The sequence below is a fragment of the Staurois parvus genome, unplaced genomic scaffold (assembly GCF_062004578.1).
Source record: "Staurois parvus isolate SC_StPar_1 unplaced genomic scaffold, SC_StPar_1.0 ptg000432l, whole genome shotgun sequence".
NCBI classification, from domain to species: Eukaryota; Metazoa; Chordata; class Amphibia; order Anura; family Ranidae; genus Staurois; species Staurois parvus.
In genome coordinates, this window is record NW_028318228.1 from 5,931,494 (window position 1) to 5,956,014 (window position 24,521).

Here is a 24,521-nt window from a genome sequence, read left to right on the forward strand (position 1 = left end):
AGTGCCATCACACTTTGAATGACAATTGCGCGGTCATGCAACACTGTACCCGTATGGATTTTTTTGCATTTTTTTGGAGACAGATAAAACCTTATTTTGGTGATATTTATTCACCACTGGGATTTTTTTGCTATATAAATGAAAAAGTCCAAACATTTTGAAAAAAACATTTTTTTTTTTTTATAAAATTTTGCAAAATAAATAACCTTTCTTCATAAATATTGGCCAAAAAGTATTCATCTATCTTTTTAGTAAAAATAAATAAATAAATAACCCAAATTAGTTTATAGCCAAAAATTATAATTTTTAATTTTTTTTTTTTACATTTTTATATTATTAAATGTTTTTGTTTTTTAACATACTGTGACCCTAGCAGTACAGTGTCACCATAGTAACACTGTACTACTTCTGGAGGGTGATGAAGAATTTTTTTTCTTTTTTTACACTGATTGTTTTTACACCCATAAAGTCTGTAAATGCAATAATTTCTCCTTCTCCCTGGCTGCATTCTTGCAGCCATTGAGAAATACTGTGAGAGCTGTGATTGGTCACAGCTTGTCACATGGTACAAGGCTGTTGTGAATAGCCTTGTATCATGTGACCTCTGTGATCATTCAAAGATTTCACAAGTAGTAAGCAATGATGTCAGCAAGTGACATCTTGCTTGCTACTATTCATGTAATCACTGATTGGCCAATCAATGATCACATGATCGGGACCTCACAGAGAGGTCCTGTACAGTGATCGGTGTTCTGCTGTGTCCTCTGAACAAAGCGGGCATTGGATTGCGGTGCAGCGCACAGGCAGGGAACGCGGGTTCCATATATAAACGGCAACCCGCTTCAGCACAGCTCAACTGGGTGTTTTATTTTTTGCTAAACAGTGAAAAAAGACTACAAATCCTGAAAAAAAAAAACACTTTTACTTAGTTTGCATTACAAAATTTTGCAAACAGGTAATTTGTCTCCTTCACTGATGAGGCTACACTGACGGGCAGTGATGAGGCTGCACTGACGAGCACTGATGAGGCTGCACTGACAGGCACTGATGAGGCTGCACTGATGGGCACTGATTAGGCTGCACTGACAGGTACTGATGAGGCTGCACTGATGGGCACTGATTAGGCTGCACTGATGAGGCTGCACTGATGGGCACTGATTAGGCTGCACTGATGAGGCTGCACTGACGGGCACTGATGAGGCTGCACTGACGGGCACTGATGAGGCTGCACTGATAATCAGTGTCCTGATTATCAGTGTAGTTGTCTCCTTTCACACTTGCTGGTTACCGGCAGTACTTTCCTTATGCTGTGACGGTATGAGGAAAGCATTGCCAATAACTGGCAAGTGTGTTTATATTGTGATCAGCTGTGATTGGGCACAACTAATGACATGGTAAAGGGCCACTGTGATTAGCCATTTACCGTGATTTGTGATCGGCTGAAGAACACAGCGATCACAGGGAGCGCTGAGTGCGCGCTGCAATGGGTGCAGTTCTGAGAGGACGTCAATAGCTGTAGACATCATTCGGCAATTCTCCTAGAAGCGGTTTTCAGCATTTTTTTCTGCTCCTAGAAGCTATTTAGTGTTGTCCTATGCATCCATGCACACTATTTTAGGCTAGTAGCATTTTTCAATCTTCAGCGTTCAGAAGCAGAAATAAATATAGTTTTTGTAGAGTTTTTGGGAGCGTTTTTCCGGCAGAAAAAAAAAATGCTGAGGGCTCCTAAAACACGCTTATATGCTAACAGCTTTTTTTTTTTTCTAAATGTACTGTAAAAACACTAATAAAATGCTAAGGCTCCTAACTGCTACTAAAACCCTATTACCAGCATTTTTTTCCAGCGTCTTTTGAGCTTCTAGAAACCGCTAGTGTGCCTGGAGCCTTACAGTCAGTTTATATAGAAATAATAGATATTTAGAAACAAAGCAAATGGATAGATTGTACTTGCAAACAATATTTACAACTGGAGGAATATGTGGAATAGACTCCCTCAAGAGTTGGTTGTGGCCAGCTCAGTGGATTGCTTCAAAAAAGTCCTGGATTCATTCTTGGATACACAGAATATAACTGGATACTAACATTTATAGGTAAAGTTGATCCAGGGAATATCTGAATGCCTCTCGGGGGATCAGGAAGGAATTTTTCTTCTTGCAGGAGCAAATTGGATCACGTTTTGCTGGGTTTTTTGCCTTCCTCTAGATCAGCGGTTCTCAACCTGTGGGTCGCGACCCCTTTGGGAGTCGAACAACCCTTTCACAGGGGTCTCCTAAGACCATCAGAAAACACATATTTCTGATGGTCTTAGGAACCGAGACACCGCTCCTCTATCAGTCTCCAGGCGGGTCCGCCCACATGCAGATACATCCACATTTCCCTGGACGCGATGTGTGCGCGGGATGACATGCCGCCCTTGTCATCTGGCCACATCCCCGGGATCACTAAACAGCTTGGAGGAGCCAAGCAGCAGCGCGAAGATCAAAGAAGATCGAGCAAGGGAGTGGCTGGAGAAGGAAGACAGCTGACAGGTAAGTGTCTGTAGCGTGCAGATGGTGCTGCTGCAGCCAGGTATGCTGGCTGTAGATGGGAGAGGGAGGGAGCAAGCCCAGGCTGGAGCAGGAGTCAGCAAGGTAAGTATCATTGGTGTCAGTGGGAGGAATAGTGCCCCATCATTGGTGTCACTAATACCAATGATGGGGCACTATTCCTCCCACTGACACCAATGATGGGGCACTATTTCCTCCTCCCCCCCACTGACACCAACGATGGGGAACTATTCCTCCCCCCACTGACACCAACGATGGGGCACTATTCCTCCCCCCACTGACAGCAACGATGGGGCACTACCCCCCCCCCCCCGACACCAATGATGGGACACAATTCCCCCCCACACTAGTATCAATGATGGGGCACTATTCCCCCCCCACTGACACCAATGATGGGGCACTATTCCTCCCACTGACACCAACAATGTGGCACTATTCCTCCCACTGACATCAGTGATGTGGCACTACTCCTCTCACTGACACCAATGATGTGGCACTACTCCTCCCACTACAAAATTACAGTTATGAAGTAGCAAAGAAAATAATTTTATGGTTGGGGGTCACCACAACATGAGGAACTGTATTAAAGGGTCGCGACATTAGGAAGGTTGAGAACCACTGGTCTAGATCAACTGTGGGTATAGGATTATAACTTTTTTTTTTTTATGGTTGAACTTTTGTCTTTTTTCAGCCAGACTAACTATGTAACTATGGTATGGAGAGCAATAATGACCTCCAAGTGCAATAAACCACAGCAACCAGAGTTATCAATATTATCAGTGTTGACCATCTGATTGATGACCACTTGAATAATGATTTATTTTTTTTCTTTAAAGAACATCTCCAGTTGACAAGTAAAATCCATCAGAGAACCATTAGTGCAATCCAGGAATTGCAAGGCAAAAGGTGCATCCAATTTATTACAGTTTTATTTTATCTAAATTCTTACCATTTTCTTTCAGTAGTTTGCCATTTACCTGTGAGCTTGTTAGGAAGGTGACAAACACTGATAGATTTACACTGAACTGTGAAGTTTACTGATGGACCAGGTTTCACTGATCCCCACTTTTTTCTGATCTTAAGTCCTCATGCATACGGGATGTTTTGATAACGCTGGTAACGTTAGCTGTGTAAAGTCACGTTAAAAACATGAGTTTGTCAGCTTTTTTTAGCGTTTAGCAGCATTTTTCCACATTTGCGGTTTTTAGCGTTTTTTTTTCTTTTTACCAAAATTATTTTTTTTTTTATGTAAAAAAAAAAGGTCCAAAAACACTGGTTTGCGACATTTTACCGCATTTTTCAGCGTTACAGTGTTTTTACAGCTAAAAAAAAACTCCTCTAGAAACCCACTAGTCCTGGGTTTTTTTCCCAGTCAAAAAACATCCCAGCCAAAAAAACGTTGATTACAGTCTGTGTGTGCATGGACACATAGGATAACATGCTAGGGGGTTTTTTTGGCTGCAGAAAAAAATGTCAAAAGCCAAAAACAGCCGCTCTAAAAATGTCCAGTGTGCATGAGGACTAATTTATTTATTTCAGGTACGTATATAGCGCCGTCAATTTACGCAGTGCTTTACATATATATATATTGTACATTCACATCAGTCCCTAACCCTCAAGGAGCGTACAATCTAAGGTCCCTAACTCACATTCATACATACTAGGGACAATTTTTGACAGGAGCCAATTAACCTACCAGCATGTCTTTGGAGTGTGGAAGGAAACCGGAGTACCCTGAGGAAACCCACACAGTCACAGTGAGAACATGCAAACTCCAGGCAGGTGGTGCCGGGGTTGGGATTTGAACCAGTGACCCTAGTGCTGCCAGGTGGAAGTGCTAACCATTTAGCGACTGTGCTGCCACTCCTCAATTAGTCATCTAATAGTCATAAAATGTAGAGCTTTCCTAAAAGGCTCCAAGTGAAAGTCATGAAGGAAGAAGAGTTTCCAATGTATGACTTTCACAAGCCTACAGAGCAGCCGTCAAGTATTAATACAAGGGCTGTACAGAAAGTAATGCAAAAGTGGGCATAACTTCTTTATTACCTTACATAGGCCATTCAGATTTCACATGTTGGTAGAGTAACTCGTCCTCTATAGCAGGGGTCTCCAATCTTCCTAAACAAAGGGCCAACTTACTATCCTTCAGACTTTAGGGGGGCCAGACTGCAGCCAGTGGGAACAGAAAATGTCCTGGTCTCAGTAGCAATAAATTATGCCACATTTTAGTGGAGGAATAATTCCCCATCGTTGGTGTCAGTAGAAACAATAGTATCCCATTGTTGGTGTCAGTGAGAGCAATAGTGCCCCATCTTTAATATCAGTGGGAAGAATAGTGCCCCATTGTTAGTGTCAGTAGATGCAATAGTACCCCATTATTGGTGTCATTGAGAGGAATAGTGCCCAATCATCGTTATCAGCAGGAGAAATAGCACCCTATTGTTGGTGTCAATGGGAGGAATAATACCCCAGTACTGGTATCAGTGGAGGGAATATGCCCCATTGGTGGTGTCAGTGGGAGGAACATTGCCCCAGTACTGGTATCAGTGAAGAGAATATGCCAAATTGTTGGTGTCAGTGGAAGAAATTATGCGCCTATTGGTGGTGTTAGTGGGAGGAATAGAGCCCCATCACTGGTGTCAGTTGGAGGAATAGAGCCCCATCATTGGTGTCACTGGGAGGAATAGCGCCCCATCACTGGGGTCATTGGGAGGAATAGCACCCCATCATTGGGGTCACTGGGAGGAATAGCACCCCATCACTGGAGTCACTGGGAGGAATAGTGCCCCATTGTTGGTGTCACTAGGAGGGACAGTGCCCATCATTGGCATTAGTGGGAGGAATAGCACCCCATCATTGGGGTCACTGGAAGAAATAGTGCCCCATTGTTGGTGTCAATGGGCAGAATAGTGCCCATTATTGGCATCAGTGGGAGGAATAGTGCCCCATTGATGGTGTCACTAGGAGGAATAGTGCCCCATTGTTGGTGTCAATGGGCAGAATAGTGCCCATTATTGGCATCAGTGGGAGGAATAGTGCCCCATTGTTGGTGTCACTAGGAGGAATAGTGTTGCAAGGGCCAGATAAAGGCAAGCAAAGGGCCACATCCAGCCCCCTTGGCCACAGTTTGGAGACCAGGTGCATAATGAATTCCTAGCAAAAGCAACATGCTGTCATTGAGTTCTTGATGAAGGAGGGGTTAAGATTGTCCAACATTCACAGAAGGTTACAGAATGTTTCCAGAGATAACGCCATTGACAAGACTCACCAATCACTAGACATTGCTCTTGTCAATGATTTTATCTCTATGAACATTCTCTAATGTTTTGTAAATGTCTCATAGCCTGACCTCCTCCATCAAGAACTCAAAGACAGCACATTGCTTCTGCTTGGAATCCATTATTTACCTGCAATGAAAAAGAAGAAGAGTTACTTTACCAATATGTAATTTAAGTTATGCCCACTTTTGCATTACTTTCAGTACAGCTATTGTATAAATTTAGGGAAAAGAACTTTTGGCCCCTCCGATCATTTATACATTTTCATTTAAAACAAATGAGCCATTGTAGATCACTTTAGATTGAGGGGGATGTTCTAAATGACATAGGATAGATTATCCAGATATAAACATGTTAACAACTCATAGGCACACCATCCTACAAATGCTAATAGATCTGGGTCTAGGGAAATCTATTCCAGTCCCAATGCAGATGATTCTTTTCTTGGGATTTGACCTAGATACAAAGTCTGGAAAGCTGCCTTCCATTTGAGCCATGAGAAAGAAGAGACTTACACTGTGTAAGCTGATGACCATTAACAATCAGATTCCTGGTGTTCTTTCTGGGATTTCAGATGATTTCTCTATTTTGAAGAAGGCTACAGCTCTTTAAATGGACACTGAAAATGTTTTTTGGTGACAAGTCCCTTCTAGGATGTGGGTGATTTTACAAGTATAAAGTCATGAAGGGTCTTATTCTATTACAAAGTGGTTTTTGTAAAGTCATGAAGGGTCTTATTCTATTACAAAGTGGTTTTTGTAAAGTCATGAAGGGTCTTATTCTATTACAAAGTGGTTTTTGTAATGAAATAAGACACTGAATTGGTTGCATAGTATCTACTACTGTGCTGGGAATTGCTACACATATGGTTTGTTCCACCATTGTAATGGATGGCCCCAATGGCCAGTAGTGATCCTAGAAGGCTGGAGGAGGAGCAGCCAAACTATCCATTAAGGAAGTTGATTTAGAATAAAAATCGGATTTCCCAGCATCTGCAGGTACAGTCTATGTACTGTAAAGCCGGCCATACATAGAGCAATTTTCCTTTCCCCCATCAATACAGTCGGTGTTAATGGGGGAATCCCTCCTGCGTGGGGGGGTGTTGGGGGGCAGAGGGAGCAGTCCCCATTGGTAGAACAAAATGGTTACTGCTAGTGGCTATATTAGCCAGCTAGCAATAATCACATTTAAAATCCGACAGGCTAATTGTACAAAACTTGAAGGATCGATCAACTTGGGTATAACCTACCCATAGATGGTTTGAATCTTGGCTGTTCCCTGCTGAACCAGCCTAGTATTTTTATTCATGAAATCAAGTAAAGAGAAATTCTGAACCACTTGGTTCTTGTGGATCTACTTCCCAACTACTTCCCAGTACTCTGATCTGTACAGAACCTCTAGAGATAAAATCATTACAATTTGAATTTTGATCATCTGATTAGTCTTTTGTTTTTTTATTTTTTTTGGTTTTTTTTTAAGTCCGCAAACGTGCAACTATAAACGTAAAAACCCGTAAGTGTTCACAAAAAATGTGCAAGTGCTAAACACCAAACGAAAAAGTGCACTTAGGGGTGTGCTGTGTCCTACCCCTAAAGGGGCTTGGACCGCTTACCCTGATCCCCCGGGGCACGAAGCTCCTGACGGGGACAAGGTTCCCAATTGGTCCTCCTGGCCAAAAGGCCTGGTGGACCACCGTTCCTTGTGTCCAGCCGAAGCCAGACACACAGTACTTGGTCAGGGGGCTCTCCCGAAGAAAAGCCCCCTAGGGATCAGGGGAGGAAGGAACCAAAAGGCCACACATCCTCCCCCTAGACTTCAGGGTAGGCCCGAGGACCCACACCCTCCATCCGTGAAAATACACGCATAAGTAACAGAAAAAGTGACAAACGTGGGAGGTGAAATAAATTAAATAAATAGAAAATAAAAAAGTGGTACCGTGCCAAATTGTGCACAGACCAGGCCCTGAGGCCCGTAGCAAAATTTGCCCTGGTCCTAGCCAAAAGGCCTGGTCCTTAGGGCGCTGTGCAAAAAGAATGTAAAAAAAGTGACCATGTGCCATGTTCACACAGTGGGGTCCCACACCCTGGTGTTACTAGTGGCACCCCTGAGAGCGTCTACTCAGGGGGCACCGAGTTTGCGGACTTTCTGCCTCCTCAGCCCCTGGCCAGACCAAGGTAGATCCGTCCAAATCAGGAGGTACTGGGTCTTTCCAGCTTTCCCAGAGGAATTACTCCCAAGGCCCCAGAACGAATCATGGCGCTCCCTGGTTTCTGTCCCTCCGGTACTAGCCTTCCGGACCCCCATCATCATGATTAGTCTTTTGTTACTCAAAACACACTTAACCCGGCTATATATGGTTCAAAATTCTGCAGGTTCAGCCAGGACTGGCCGAGATTCGAGCCACGTATGGGCAGGCTGACTGTGTACTCAAGTCAATCCATCGATTGACTAACAACCAACCTGATTTTTTTTTTTCCCATTCGATGGCTGCTAGCAGCAATCATTGTGTTCTGCCAGGCAGGAGGACTCCCCCCCTCTTTCACCACCAGAAGAACACAATAGCGCTGCGGGAGGCATTCTCCCAGTAACACTGACTATGGGCTGCTTTAGTCATTATTTCTTTACTTCCACTTAGATCTCCAACCACTTTGATATCTGTTATTTACCAACTTTCCTTCCACCCCTTCTTCACCTTTTCCCACCTCACATTAACACCTCTTTCCTGTTGATAAAGTTCCTTTCCCATACCCCCTTTTTTATCCATGTTTTACAATTTATAACTAGCCTTAATGTATTTATATCCCCCCTTCCCCTGCAATCTAACCTTGTACATGCAGCATCAATTGAGACAATTTATGTACTACTTTTTTTATTTTGAATTCACACTTTATCTAGATTACTCATATTAAAGATGGAAAGATTTCACTATACAAAAATGTAATTTAATTTTCAAAAAGTATTTATTGTAAAAATGTTTTGTATATATACACACGGTTTGTCCTTAATCTGTTACTTTCTTCAAAGAAATTTTGAATGACTTTAAAAAAAAAGAAAAAAAAGAAGAAAAAAAAAGTCAATTCTATGACAGCAACTGTCAGGTTTGCACTATTCTTCCAGGAACAAAAAATAGCTTGCAGGAATCAATGACCTACAAACTACCTTCCTTCTACAAAGCTTAATGCTCTTATCTATGGGATTCTTGAATGTTAATCTGAAATGTTTGGTCATTGAGATTGATTAAGGGAATTTTTGCTTTAGGATGCACTTGGACTAATTACTGTATCTTGTTTACCCACTTCAGGGCTTGATCAGAGTGCAAAACAGGAAAGTCAAGTACTGTCTAACTCTAAGAAGAATTGTTCAGTGCAGTCTATTCATCCTCCTTTGATTCTTCCCAGTAGTTATTCCAACTGTGGTCCATTTTGCAGTGCACTTTTGCATTATTATCCCACCTAACAGAAGAGGGGAGTTATTTGCTATATCTTGGACGTGCATTGCACATTTTACGTCATTGAGGTGTCAAACCTGATGTCTTGACAACTGGTTTACGATTTAAAATGCAATTCAAGTTCATTTCTTTATGTGATTGCTTCAAAATCCTTCATACAGCCTTAGGCCCCATTAACATTTGCGAATCGGGCCGTCTGCGATTAGATGCAGAAAGCACAGTGGAGGTTACCTTCAATTACAGGGGTTGGAGAAAAATATGGAAACACTACATGATTTGCAGATGTGAAAGTGGTGACACGTTAAGCATTGAAAGCGGAAGAGATGTAACATTTTTTTGCTTCTAATAAAACCTTCTTAGCGTCTGTGAATCTTCAAATATTATTCAGAATTCATACACCCACTTGATCCATCTCCATAGAATCACTCTTTCAATATCCACGTGTGCCTCAAAAAAAAGCAAAAAGCTACATATAGTGCATTATCCCTATTGCATAAACATCAGAAAAAACTCAAAATCCAAATCTCAGTGTATATTGTGTTCAAAATGTATATTAATCACCCACTTCTATGTGGCTGGTTAAAATACTCTTACCCTAAATATACTTTGACTTCTCAAATCTCATTCCATAGTAAAAATCCACTCAAAAACTGATCCTTCGAATGCATCCTTATCTTTGTAAAGAACACCTCCAGAGAAAACATATCATAGTGTAGTATTATTTAAACATAAAATAATATGTGCTCCCCTCTTCAACATCACTAGTGCAACAAAATCCACTATAAAACACGCACACTCCGCTCCTCACAAGACCTCCTTCTCTCTAGTTCCCTGGTCTCCTCCTCCCATGCCCACCTCCAGGATTTCTCCAGGGTGTCACCCATCCTCTGGAACTCCCTGCCCCAACCCATCAGACTATCACCTACTCTCCTCTCCTTTAGGCGCACCCTGAAAACCCATCTCTTCAGGGAAGCCTCCTCCACTTTTCCTACCACTCCATCCCCCACAGCTATCTCCTCCTGTACCACTATCCCCTCCCTCCTAGATTGTAAGCTCGAAAGAGCAGGGCCCTCGAACCCATGTATCACATTGTATTGTTACTGTACTGTCTCCCATTATAATGTACAGCGCTGAGCGAACTTTTGGCGCTTTATAAATACTGTATAATAATAATAATAATAAAACTGATCCTTCGAATGCATCCTTATCTTCGTAAAGAATACCTCCAGGGAAAATGTACGATAGTGTAGTCTCCTTTAAACATATAATAATATGGGCTCCCCTCTTCAACACCACTAGTGCAACAAAATCCACTCGTGGCCACCTTCCAAACCATGCACCTTACCGGACTTAAATGACCATTAGCATAGATGAGAAATGGCTCCTCTCGTTCAACACTGATCCAGCTTCCAATCTCATTAGGACATCATATCATAGGTCAAAAAGAAAGACCATATAGTGTAGTATGTATTATAAATGGGTCTATTTATTAAAAATGTGCTTACAAGTAGAACTCTTTAAAACAGAATATCTCCTCAATGTATTAGTATTGTATATATTCAGTAACAGCATATTAAGGCACACGAGGATATTGAAAGAGTGATTCTAGTAGATGGATCAAGTGGGAGTGTGAATTCTGAATAATATTTGAAGATTCACAGACGCCAAGAAGGTTTGACTTTGGACTTTCTGGAGAGATAGTGTGACTTTTTGTGCGTCTAGGGCAGTGGTCGGCAAGCCGCGGCTCGCGAGCCACATGCGGCTCTTTACACATTTTAATGCGGCTCTTCTGTGTGCCGGGCGCCCGCTCCCCTCCCTCCTCTCGGGCGGCCGAGGACTCTGCAGCTAGCCCAGCAATGATTGGCCAGTCTCGCTGCCACTCACATCCTGATAGCTAGTGATTGGCTGTCAGGATGTGTGTAGGCGGGGCAGCGTGATGAATGTGAGGGGAGCTAGGCTCCTCTCACAGTCCGCCCTGAAGACCGAAACGGCGCGGGAACACGGCGAGAGGAACGCGCGAGGCAAAGGTAAGTGAATTGACACAGGGGGGACTTGGCTTACTACTTGCTACTTACTTACTACTACTATATGAGGGATGAATTACTATGGGGGATGAATTACTATATGGGGGATGAATTACTATGGGGGATGAATTACTATATGGGGGATGAATTACTATATGGGGGATGAATTACTATGGGGGATGAATTACTATATGGGGGATGAATTACTATGGGGGATGAATTACTATGGGGGATGAATTACTATATGGGGGATGAATTACTATATGGGGGATGAATTACTATGGGGGATGATAATAGCAATAGTGGTGTGACCCTCCTGCGCTCCAAATAATGTGTTTAAACAATTAACAAATAAAATAAATGAACCCCAAACAGCTGCTAGCATTAAATCATATACCAGTGATCAAGTGAATATAAACCATATAAATGCTGTGCTACATTCAAAAATAAAAGTGAATGTGGAATCCAATGACATAAATCAATACAGTGACAATAAAAAACCATATAAATGCTGCGCTATATTCAAACTAATTAAAGTGAATGTGGAATTAAATAACTTAAATAAAACAATAGCAATAATAATAAATATAAAAAATTGTGCTTAGTGATAACACAAAAATAATGGCAAAAACACAAACTAAAATCAATACGCATGTGCATAAAAATGCACATACATATATTACACGTGCAAAATGTGAAGTGAGGTCAATCTAAATAATACACACAAAACTCAAAATCCAATAATGGAATATTAAGGTGAAAAAAGTCCAATAATGGAATATTAAAGGTGAAGAAATTTTGGTTTTGGTAAACTGTGTTTCCAATATGCTGTAAGGTGACCACAGGTGAAACAAAACGTGCAGGTATCTGGGTGTAGATAACTTGTGAATCCAACCACCTTCTGGATTAGCCTCTCACCTCATCACTTCGACCCTTGCGGGTCACAGAGCAGTATGGATCTCTCTCACAGATCCTCCAGGCACCACAGCACTCCAAAACCACTTCTCAGGATACAATATTCCCACTCAGCTCTTCTCCAAGTGTAGATGAAATATCACTTTCCCAGAATAAAACAAATGGATCCTCCCATAGTGTAGTAAGTTTATTATACCATAGGAACATCACATGTATAATAAAAAAGCACTCACGTAGCAGCCAGTCCACATTAAACCCTCATGCTCTCAAATGAGGATATGTGTATGTAAGTTGGGTGTACAGCTCAGCTCAGCCTCAGCTGTACACCCAACTTACATACACATATCCTCATTTGAGAGCATGAGGGTTTAATGTGGACTGGCTGCTACGTGAGTGCTTTTTTATTATACATGTGATGTTCCTATGGTATAATAAACTTACTACACTATGGGAGGATCCATTTGTTTTATTCTGGGAAAGTGATATTTCATCTACACTTGGAGAAGAGCTGAGTGGGAATATTGTATCCTGAGAAGTGGTTTTGGAGTGCTGTGGTGCCTGGAGGATCTGTGAGAGAGATCCATACTGCTCTGTGACCCGCAAGGGTCGAAGTGATGAGGTGAGAGGCTAATCCAGAAGGTGGTTGGATTCACAAGTTATCTACACCCAGATACCTGCACGTTTTGTTTCACCTGTGGTCACCTTACAGCATATTGGAAACACAGTTTACCAAAACCAAAATTTCTTCACCTTTAATATTCCATTATTGGACTTTTTTCACCTTAATATTCCATTATTGGATTTTGAGTTTTGTGTGTATTATTTAGATTGACCTCACTTCACATTTTGCACGTGTAATATATGTATGTGCATTTTTATGCACATGCGTATTGATTTTAGTTTGTGTTTTTGCCATTATTTTTGTGTTATCACTAAGCACAATTTTTTATATTTATTATTATTGCTATTGTTTTATTTAAGTTATTTAATTCCACATTCACTTTAATTAGTTTGAATATAGCGCAGCATTTATATGGTTTTTTATTGTCACTGTATTGATTTATGTCATTGGATTCCACATTCACTTTTATTTTTGAATGTAGCGCAGCATTTATATGGTTTATACTATGGGGGATGAATTACTATATGGGGGATGAATTACTATATGGGGGAGGAATTACTATGAGGGATGAATTACTATGGGGGATGAATTACTATATGGGGGATGAATTACTATATGGGGGATGAATTACTATGGGGGATGAATTACTATATGGGGGATGAATTACTATATGGGGGATGAATTACTATATGGGGGATGAATTACTATATGGGGGATGAATTACTATGGGGGAGGAATTACTATATGGGGGAGGAATTACTATATGGGGGATGAATTACTATGGGGGATGAATTACTATATGGGGGATGAATTACTATATGGGGGATGAATTACTATATGGGGGAGGAATTACTATGGGGGATGAATTACTATGGGGGATGAATTACTATATGGGGGATGAATTACTATAGGGGGGATGAATTACTATATGGGGGATGAATTACTATGGGGGATGAATTACTATAAAAACGTATTGAAACTAAAAACAGTGTACCATCCTATGCATTTTCAGTTTTAAAAATGTGGCTCTCAAAATAAATTTCAATCGTGGTTTTGGCGAGATTTGGCTCAGTTGAAAAAAAAGGTCGCCCACCACTGGTCTAGGGTATTATAATTATACGTTTGTGGATGTACCGATCTTTGCTATTCATTCTTTTGCTTCTGCTGTGTGAGGAGACACCTAGCTAACAGGTGGGAAGCCTCACTTTCATCATTCACTGTGTTCGTTGCTAGTAATAAGGAGTCATGTTAGAGCTTACAGAGCTTCAAGGAGGGCAAATTGTCGCTTAGTTGGTGCCTCGGACTGCAGTTGCCAATTTATTTGCGGTGTCGAGAGGTACAGTATCAAAGATTATTACGGCATATAAAGTTTCTGGGAAAATATTGTCTGATAAGCATAAGTGAAAGACGCAAAAGGACATTGCGCAGGATTGTGACCCAGAGTAAGAACCCAACTGCTGCAAAAAGAGACTGCAGAGCTCAATCTCAGTCTTCCAAAGCCCTTGTTCACAAAAACTCCATAAGCAAAACATTCACGGGCGGGCTGAAATTGGCAAACCACTAGTGACCGATATTATTGCTTGGAAGAAGAGAGAGTGGTGCAACACCCATAAATCACAGACTATTGGTCAATGGAAGACTGTAATCAAGCTTCACACGGTTGCCAACCACCAGACGTGTTTACCATTGGCACAAGACAGTCCTGGAACATTGTTTACCACATGTAAAACCATGGTGGTGGTGCAATTATGGTTTGGACAGCCATCTTGGTATTCTGCAGGCCCCATCACTACCTTGAAAAGGTAGAGTTACTGCCAGTGAGATGTACAAATTTTGGCCAACTATGTGCACCCCATGGTGCAAACATGGTTTCCCGAAGACAGCACTGCTTGTGCTGTCAAATCATGATTTGACAAGTATACAGATGAAGTCTCGCACCTTTCCTGGGTGCCATAGTCGCCGGTCCTCAATATCATGGAGCCACTTTGGTCAATTTTGGAGAATTCCAAGGATAATTCAGCCTGTCTTGGATGCCAAAAGGTAGTCCAACACCATATAAGGTAACAATTTTGTCCTTTTACCTGGCATCTCCATAATTTTGTCGAATCCATGTAGCTGCAGGGGGAAGCAGACAGTCTGCATCCAGAGCCAATCATCTACTGGTAATTGCTCTATGAGCGAATACATGTGAGCGGTCACAAAGGGCTGCAAGAGACGTCAGCCTTCCATTTTTTTCAATGGGGCTCTCGCCCCCAGCTAAGTACAGGAAAGTCCCACTGGGTCTCCCGCATCTAATTGCAAATGGTCCCGTTTGCAGGTGTGAATGGAGCCTTACTCAGAAAAGTTCACATTTTCAGAAAAAATGCATCAGTTGTTCATATAGTGAACTCGGTGTAGAGCTATTCACCCTGAGGTCATCACAGAGGACAAGGGGGCACTCTTTATGTCTAGAGGAAAAGATATTTAATCTCCAAACACAGAAAGGTTTCTTCACAGTAAGGGCTCGTTCACACTAGGCTGTTTTGCCAAAGCTTGCCAAACGCCCCTATAGCGTTTGGCAAGCGTTGGTCCGGTGTTTGCGGAGCGTTTTTAACGCTCGGCAAATGCTCTGCAAACGCCGCATGCGCGGTTTAGCGGCGGTTGCTAGGCGTTTGCCGAGCGTTAATAACGCCCCACAAACGCCTATAATGCATTTGAGTGGTGTTACCGCTCCGCAAACGCCCCGCAACCGCGTCGCAACCGCACCGCAAACGCCGGCCGGGCGTTTGCGGAGCGGCACCATAGACGAGAATAGGAGGCTTCAAAGCCTCCTGACTCGACCAGAGGCGTCCGTTTTGCCGCGACGCAACGCGACGCGACGCGACGCAAACGCTCCTGTTAGAACAGCACCATGTGCTGTAATGTGCAGAATTGGCAGAGGCGTTTGGGAAGCGGTAAAAACGCTTCCCAAACGCCTCTCTGCCGCCTGCACACAAGGCTAGTGTGAACGTAGCCTTAGAGGTGTGAAAATGTGGAATAGACTCCCTCGAGAGTTGGTTCTGGCCAGCTCAGTGGATTGATTTAAAAAAGGCCCGATTCTTTCTTGGATACACAGAATATAACTGAATACTAACATTTATAGGTAAAGTTGATCCAGGGAATATCCTATTGCCTCTCGGGGGATCAGAAAGGAATTTTTTTCCCCTGCAGGAGCAAACTGGATCATGCTTTGCTGGGTTTTTTGCCTTCCTCTGGATCAACTGTGAATGTAGGATTATAACTTTTTTTTTTTTTTATGTGGTTGAACTGGATGGACTTTTGTCTATTTCCAGACTAACTATGTAACTATATGTAATTATGTGAACACCTACACCCTCGCCACTCCCAGTCCCTGCAGTACTAACCTCTCTGGGTGATGAGCTGTGAGTGCCCATGCAGCTGGTGTAGCAGTCTGGGGATTTGAAATTCCAGCTCCTTCTCCCCTTCTTTTTGTAGGGCATCTGATTGGCCAGTGCGTGACCTCTTTGACCAATCGTAATTACTCTGATTCATCCCAGATGCTCTACAGAAAGAAGAGCAGGGATTTCCAGCCCCCATACAACTACACTGACTCTGTGGGTACTGACAGCTCATCACTTATGGAGGTAAGTGCAGAAGGGACCAGGAGGTGGGGAGGACATAGGAGGTTAGTTCACCTGTTCATTTTTTTCTGAAAAGGCAAACTTACCCTTTAGGTATTCCAAAAGGAGCTCAAAAACAGACCTCAAACCACTAACAAAGTACACACGAGGGTAAACGTTATGGGTTAAGTTATTATATTGGATCTATATGGAGCCAACAGCTTGCACAGAGCTTTACAAAATGTAAAGTTGCAATACAACTCAATGCAAGAAATTCAAGTATGTATCAGCTACTCAAATACATTAGTAGGAAGCAGGTTGGAAATAAAATATATGCAAATTACCATATGATGTTCTCTACCACACAAAGTCGTATTTAGGGTGTAACAACCTGAGGCTGCAGTCAGTCACTAAAGTTTTCAAGCATGTCCCTGACCCAGCTGAATTTCAATCACTGTATGGCCAACTTTACTGGGGTTTACGGTTTGTCCTTTCTTAAACAAACAATAAAACTTGATTTATTACTAGATTTAATAACCCAGGATTCATGTGATCCCTAAGGAACTGGCAATGCTGCTCCAGACAGTTATGAGTCTTTGTAATGAGACCCAGCAGCCCCGTGAAATGAGACATCTGTTCTCCAACACATCTTCCAAATGAGGATGACCTTAAGAAGACTTGAAATGATTTTTACATGACACTCTCCAACACGTGCTTACACTGTTTAAGACCAGCAATGTCAACTCCATTATTAACCACAATACGTATATATACCAGGCAGGTTTCAAGTGGTGCTCCAGGATGGTGCCTGCAGCTACTGGCATCACCTTGATATTGTTTTTTACTAAAGACGATTCTCTTCTTTATAAAAGCCATCCTAGTGGCCAATTAGCTGCTGAATGGCTGTTACCGGTGGTGGTGGTAGTGGGGAGGGGGGGGGCAGTTGCCCTCCGCCCACTCCGGAGCCTCTCCGGGCTCACCATTCCAGTGCTATCTCCAGCTCCAGCACGTCTACCTCCACTTTCTGCTTTCACATAGGCTACTAATGCCATCAAACTCCTGAGAGGGGGAGCAGGGGTATGGTTTACATGCATTGTGTGTCTAGACACAAACACACACAGCCTGGCTTGGGAACCAAAAGGGATCACGCGTGCGTGGGTGCCGCTTTAGCACATCCCCTACATACCTGCACCCTCAATCTCTGTGCAAACAAAATAAATAAATTATCACAGACACCAAAACTGCACGTGTGTTTAAACAGTGCAAAAATAAAGAAAGTGCTATGTGCATTACACAGCTGGCATAAAGATCCCTCTGAGCTAGCCAGCAGGCCCAGCAAAGAAGCATGTTCAAAGTAACATAGTGACATGTACAAGTGCTGGTGAAGCTCAATTGGGTCCCAAACCCATGGGGTTGATTTACTAAAACTGAGTTTTAATTAAGCTTTGACAAAAAAACCTGGAAGTTGGCTGATTTCTATGAAGAGCTGTACCAGATTTTGCACTCTCCAGTTTTAGTAAATCAATCCCATGTTTTTCCAGAATCCATAGAAAGTCCCCTCCCCCCCCCCTTCCTCCAGGAGGCATACCACAAGGATCTCTTTGCTCTTCCAAATGGCCTACAGCCTTCTCAGGCTATTTGGCCATCAGTGCAGTGTATGGAAACCATGGCTACTAAGAAATAGGCTTGGGATCCAACAAGACAGTATAACCATACAGGTAATGGTGGTTACATTAATCCCCTCTCATTGTAACTTGTGAAGTTATACTGTGCCATGCCATCTGAAACCTAAATATCCAATATTGACATGACAAAACCAATATTAGTACTCAAGTCTAGGTATAGATGCAATGGGGGTTATTTACTAAAAACATGAGAGTACAAAATTTTGCGCCCTTCAGTTTTAGTAAATCAATCCCAAGGGGTCAACTAATTTTCTTCAGCATTATATATAATATTATTGTCATTATTATTAATAATAATTAGTAAAAAAGGACCATGGGGGCTTCTAGTAAAGAGGGACCATAGGTACAGCAATTAATCTTTTGGTCTTGGTTCAGCATGTTGAGAATACACTGTGAATGATATTCCAAGACTCTGAGAAAAATCCCTACCTTACAAACTTCTACAGTTGTATTATAAATTAGCATACAATAATACTCTAGCAAGCTGCCAGGCTTGCTGAATCATTTTCTGAGTCTATTCTGTTGAATAATTTCCAGTAATAATAATAAGGGTATAAGCCACCAATGATGCCATCTGCATTATGGAATTGTGACAAAAAGACTGTTCCAGAAGAATTAATTAATTAGCGATTCTTTGAAGTGTACCTGTGCTGGAATATTCACTGTGAGAATGAGGAAAGCAGATAATTAGGATATATAGCTAATCGCATGCCAAAGCAACAGATCACTGGGGAAGTGGGGGGAATAATCACATATATCTGCAGTCATTCCACATCATACAAAGCTATTAAGTGAATGTCGCATCAATTATTTAAAGCTAAACATCAGTTTTTGTGTTTTTATAACTTACAGTTGGTCCATATATATTTGGACACAGGCACAATTTTCATAGTTTTGGCTCTGTATGCCATCAGAATAAATTAAAACAAAACAATCCAAATGAATTTGAAGTGCAGACTTTCAGCTTTAATTCAAAGGGTTGAACATAAATATCAAGCACAAAGTTTAGGAACTGCAACCATTTTTATACACAGTCCCTCTATTTTCAGGGGCTCAAATGTAATTGGACAAAATGAATATAATCATAAATAAAATGTTCATTTTTAATATTTTGTTGAGAATCATTTACTGGCAATGACTGCCTGAAGTCTGGAACCCATGGACATTACCAAAGACTAGGTTTCCTCCTTCCTGATGCTTTGCCATCTCTAACTGCAGCTGTCTTTAGTTGTTCTTTGTTTGTGGGTCTTTCTGCCTTTAGTTTTGCCTTCAGCAAATGAAATGCATGCTCAGTTGGGTTGAGATCAGGTGATTGACTCGTCCATTGCAGAATATTCCACTTCTTTTCCTTCAAAAGCTCCTGGGTTGCTTTTGCAGTGTGTTCTAGACCATTGTCCATCTGTACTGTGACACGTCGTCCAATCACCATTGCTGCATTTGGCTGAATCTGGGCCGACAGTATATCTCTAAACACTGCAGAATTCATCCGGCTGCTTCTGTCTTCTGTCACATTATCAATAAACACCAATGACCCAGCGCCACTGGAAGCCATGCATGCCCATGCCATCACACTGCTTCCACCATGTTTTACAGATGACGTTGTGTGCTTTGGATCATCTATTCTTCAGGCTTATGAATAGTTTTCACCTCATGGTGAACCCTCTGTATTTGCTCTCGTGAAGTCTTCTCGTTTGTAGACTTTGACAATGATACGCCCACCTCCTGGAGAGTGTCCTTCACTTGTCTGGATGTTGTGAATGGGTTTTTCTTTACCATAGAGAGGATCCTGTGATCATCCACCACTGTTGTCTTCCATGGACGTCCATGCCTTTTTACGTTGCTGTGCTCACCAGTGCGTTCTCTTTTCCTCAGAACGTACCAAACTGTTGATTTGACCACTCCTAATGTTGCTGCTATCTCTCTGATGGATTTGTTCCATTTTTGAAGCCTTACAATTGCCTGTTTCACGTGCATGGACAGCTCCTTTGAACGCATTATGTACGTTCACAGCAATAGATTCCAAATGCAAATACCACACTTAGAATCAACGCCAGACCTGTTACCTGCTTAACTGATGAAGAAATAACAAAGGAGTAGCCCATCCATGGCCATGAAACAGCTTCTGATTCAATTGTCCAAAAACTTTTGGTCCCTTGAAAAAGGGGAGATGGTTACTCTTAAGAGCTGTAATTCCTAAACCCTTCCTCTAATTTGGATGTACATACCCTCAAATTAAACCTGAGAGTGTGCACTTTCAGCCCATATCCATTATATAACTATAGCTTGAATATATTTTGGTAAATACCTGAAAAAACAAACTGTGCCTGTGTCCAAATATATATGGACCTAACTGTACACAAGTCCAGCATTATTACCTCAAATTCTTCATATCTCTTATGTGAAGGGCAGCTGGGGAAGCAGAACTTTTCTGCAGTTGGCACTGATCTCTTCTGGTTGCTGTTTGAACAATTTATCTTCTATATGCTGATCACAGGGGGCGCTCTGTGAGCATCTCTGCCATTCAGAAAACATCTTGTATTTTTTTTTTTAAAGTGAATACAAGGTGTTCTCTGATTGGAAGAGGTAGAGAATAGCTATGGATGAGGTCACAATATCCACCTCATCCAATCAAAGAATGCCTTCTGTTCACTGGACAGGAAAAAAAAAAAAAAAAAAAAAAAGACATTCTCTGAATGGTGGAGGTGCCACATGAGCACTCCTCTGTGGTCAGTTTAGAGGTGGCCAGTCCTTCGAGCAGGAAAGAGATCAGAGCTTTCAGTATGTAGCACAGACTACTACAGTGAAGTCCTGCATCCCCAGCAGCCCTGTGCATGTGAGATGAAGAATTAGATGAGGGGTGCTCAACCCATGGCCCTCAGAACCCTCTGATGTATCCCTCCACCTCAAACTGAATGCAGGAGTGTTGGTGTGCTTTCAGATAGTGCACCACACCCACAAGATAGAATAGAAGTCTACAGCAAAGTGCAGCTAACCCGCAGGTGCAATGCACCCACCTACGGTACAGGAAAACCACAACGTATCAGTATGAAAGCAGCCTTTTAGGGGGCTCAGGACAGCAAGGGCTTATTTATATTTGCAGTTTGGGGGGCAGTAGAACCCCATAGTTGAGACATGTTTTTACCAACACCACCTCCACCCCCCAACCACTTGTGTAGCACCAGGGGTCCCAAAAGTTGACCCCGCCCCATGCTCCCATTCTGTTTTACACTTGGACAGGAGGAGTGGCATATATAGGAACTGATCCTCTCCATTTTCCTCCTGCAACCACTGAAATTTGTCTTCTCCTCCTCTCCCTTCTGCTGGCATTCAGCAGCTGCAAGAGGAAAATGTTCATTAAAGATAGTCAAAATAAAAATTCTGAATCATTTCATTTCATTGTGGCCCACGACTGGTTAACAAATCACTTAACTGGCCCTTGCTCTTAAAAGGTTGAGCACCCCTGAAATACATGTAACCAAGCTGGATCAATGCAAGTAAAAAAAAAAAAAAAAAAAAGCTTATTCAAGTGTGGCAAGGACTTCCACTACTCTGAAAAGCAATCCACATTTTGATAGCTTTTCCGTGGTGTTCGGCAGGCAGTGATTGCTGTATTGCTGCTTCACCATCTGCTTTAACCCCTAGGACCCTGCACTAGCATGCCGTAGCCATGTGCGTTGCACGCAGTTTTGGGGTACTTGCATTCACAAGGAGTATAAATTCCTGTCGCATGTACACTCCCAGCTGCTGCTACTGCAGCTTAAGGAGGAGCGGATGGGGGTGGTAAAAGAGCTAGTGTGAATGAGCCATAAAGATGAAATCCCGTCAAAAGGCTCTAATTACAGAACTCTATAGATCTATTGAAGCAGAACTCTAGGCAGATGTAGGGAAATATTAACACATTTGTCTTTTCCCTTTAAAAATGAATGCATTTTATATACAATTAGCCCAAGTCCTAAACCTGCCTTGATATCAGTGACCCCCACAGCAGCACTTAGACAAGGGGAGAGGGGTGGGCAGCACTAGCTGCATGAATGTGTGCCGACAGGGAACATACAGACAGTAGAAGAGAGCAGAGTGAGCAGACTTTAGTGTCGCAAAAACTGCGCAAAACACAGTGAAGTACGCAGTTCAACCATTTTGTAGGCACCTCCATCTTGGTACGGAGTATATATTGTGTCTCTCATTTCTCATTCTCCTTCCCCCTCCCTTCCTGAGAGGCACAGTGACATGTGTGTGTTAAAAGTGTCACTGGCAGGTAGAGCAGCAGGGGGCCCAGAGCTACAAAGCCCCCCAAGAGAGACAGAGCCCGGCTGCCCCAGAACATGTGTAATCTCTCACCTCGTAACAGAGATAAGGCAGCTTTTCCCAGGAATTGAAAGAGATTGTAACCTCATAAAACCTAGCAGCTTAGGTGACAGAATTAAATGAACATTCCTCAAGTCAGTTTGTCCCCTATGTTTCATATCATGGATTATGAAGATGTTGGTTCTAATTCAGAGTCCGCCCGACGATCCCTCCCTAAACAGAGTATTGGTCAGTTACTCAGAGCAACCCCCCTGCTGGGGGACTTTAAAACACAGGCTAGCAGGCCTAAAAAGTAAGTTGAAGACATCTCCCAATTGTAACATCAATATACCACCTGGGGAGACCCTTTGCTCTGAAACTTGGATCTGCTTAGGGCTAAGGCTTAATTGGCAAGTAACTTAACCCTTTAACTTCCTCTCTGATATCTCTTTGCTGTGCTATGGTTCTTTGTGTGTGTGTGTGTATATATATATATATATATATATATATATATCTTAGTTACATCTTTTTCTGTAAATATTTTATTGTACCTGTTTGACTCTTTTAGTAATAAATCTTTCTTTCTGGAAATGTTAAACTGTTTCTAAAGCGCTTAATTGCAATTTACAAATTCCTGCCTCTAAAGAGACGCTACTGTGTTTGTTTAATCCTCTGCCTAATCGGCCTGCGGTGACCGTATTAGACAGACGACATTTCAACCATTACAGTGTATATTTGATAAAGAGAGTTTCCCCTTTCTCTGTACAAAAAGGGGTGGTGGCAGTGAAGGGTTAGTTGCGTAAATAACCCGACCCAGTAATAAGCGCATCCAGGCTGCAGGCACTGATTGAAATTTACTAGCTGGAAAATCGCTGTGTAGGGTGCAGCTGGGTGTGGCATTGTTACGCACATCACATCACGGTTTTAGATCGGCCGGTCACGAGTTTGGTGAGAAGGTCTGGGGTCTGGCGCCGCGATCGTGACATATTGGTGGTCGCGGTTGTGAGATTGTCGCATGTTGGTGACAGCGATCTTGCGCCCGTGACATTTAGGACCTATCAGAGTGATGTGACTGCTTCACTAGCCAGAATGCAAGTGTACAATCCAAACGCACACATTCCTGCATTAAAAATGGCTGTGTGTATAAGTGGGTGCTGCAGCGACCGTCGGCTGGAACCGAACAGGATCAGCAAGGGAGAATGTCACCAGCACACCGAGGATCACCAAAATGGGTCCATAAGCTTTAATGAACGATCACATAGTTACAGCAAGGCAACGTTTCGGAGTCCCTCAGGACCCCTTCATCAGGAATGTGACTTGTCTGATGAAGACAAGTAAGTATATGATCCAAACGCACACGTTCCTGCGTTAAAAATGGCTGTGTGTATGAGTGGGTGCTGCAGTGACCGTCGGCTGGAACCGAACAAAATCAGCAAGGAAAAAATGTCACCAGCACACCGAGGATCACCAATATGGGTCCAAAGGTTTTAATAAACCATCACATAGTTACAGCAAGGCAACGTTTCGGAGTCTCGCAGGACCCCTTCATCAGGCATGTGACCACCCTCACATGCCTGATGAAGGGGTCCTGCGAGACTCCGAAACGTTGCCTTGCTGTAACTATGTGATGGTTTATTAAAACCTTTGGACCCATATTGGTGATCCTCGGTGTGCTGGTGACATTTTTTCCTTGTCTGATGAAGAGGTCCTGCAAGACTCCGAAACGGTGCCTTGCTGTAACTATGTGATCGTTCATTAAAAAACGTTTGGACCCATATTGGTGATCCTCGGTGTGCTGGTGACATTCTCCCTTGCTTCACTAGCCAATCAGCCAGCTGTGGTTGGGGAGACAACACCACAATATTCATTAACTATAAAGGCGGCCATAGGTGGATCGAATCTCAGCCAGTTCTGTGGGGACTGGCCAGGATTCGATCCATCCATGGGCAGGCTGGCTGTACCAATGTTGATCCATCGATTGCTCAGGGTAGAACCAGCCTGTTCAATTGTTCACATGAGATCACTGCCGGTGGCTATAGTCGCTAGCAGTAATCATTGTGTTCTGCTGGCTAGAAAGGCTCCCCATCAGCAGAACACAATAGCTCTGCGGGAGATATTCC

The 24,521-nt window shown here is 42.6% G+C and overlaps 1 protein-coding gene across 2 annotated transcripts in view; it reads right to left on the reverse strand.

Annotated features, from left to right (window-relative positions):
- Positions 1-24,521, reverse strand: part of SLCO3A1 (solute carrier organic anion transporter family member 3A1) — a 476,664-nt gene that overhangs the window by 393,502 nt on the left and 58,641 nt on the right. The gene's annotated exons all lie outside the window — the stretch shown is intronic.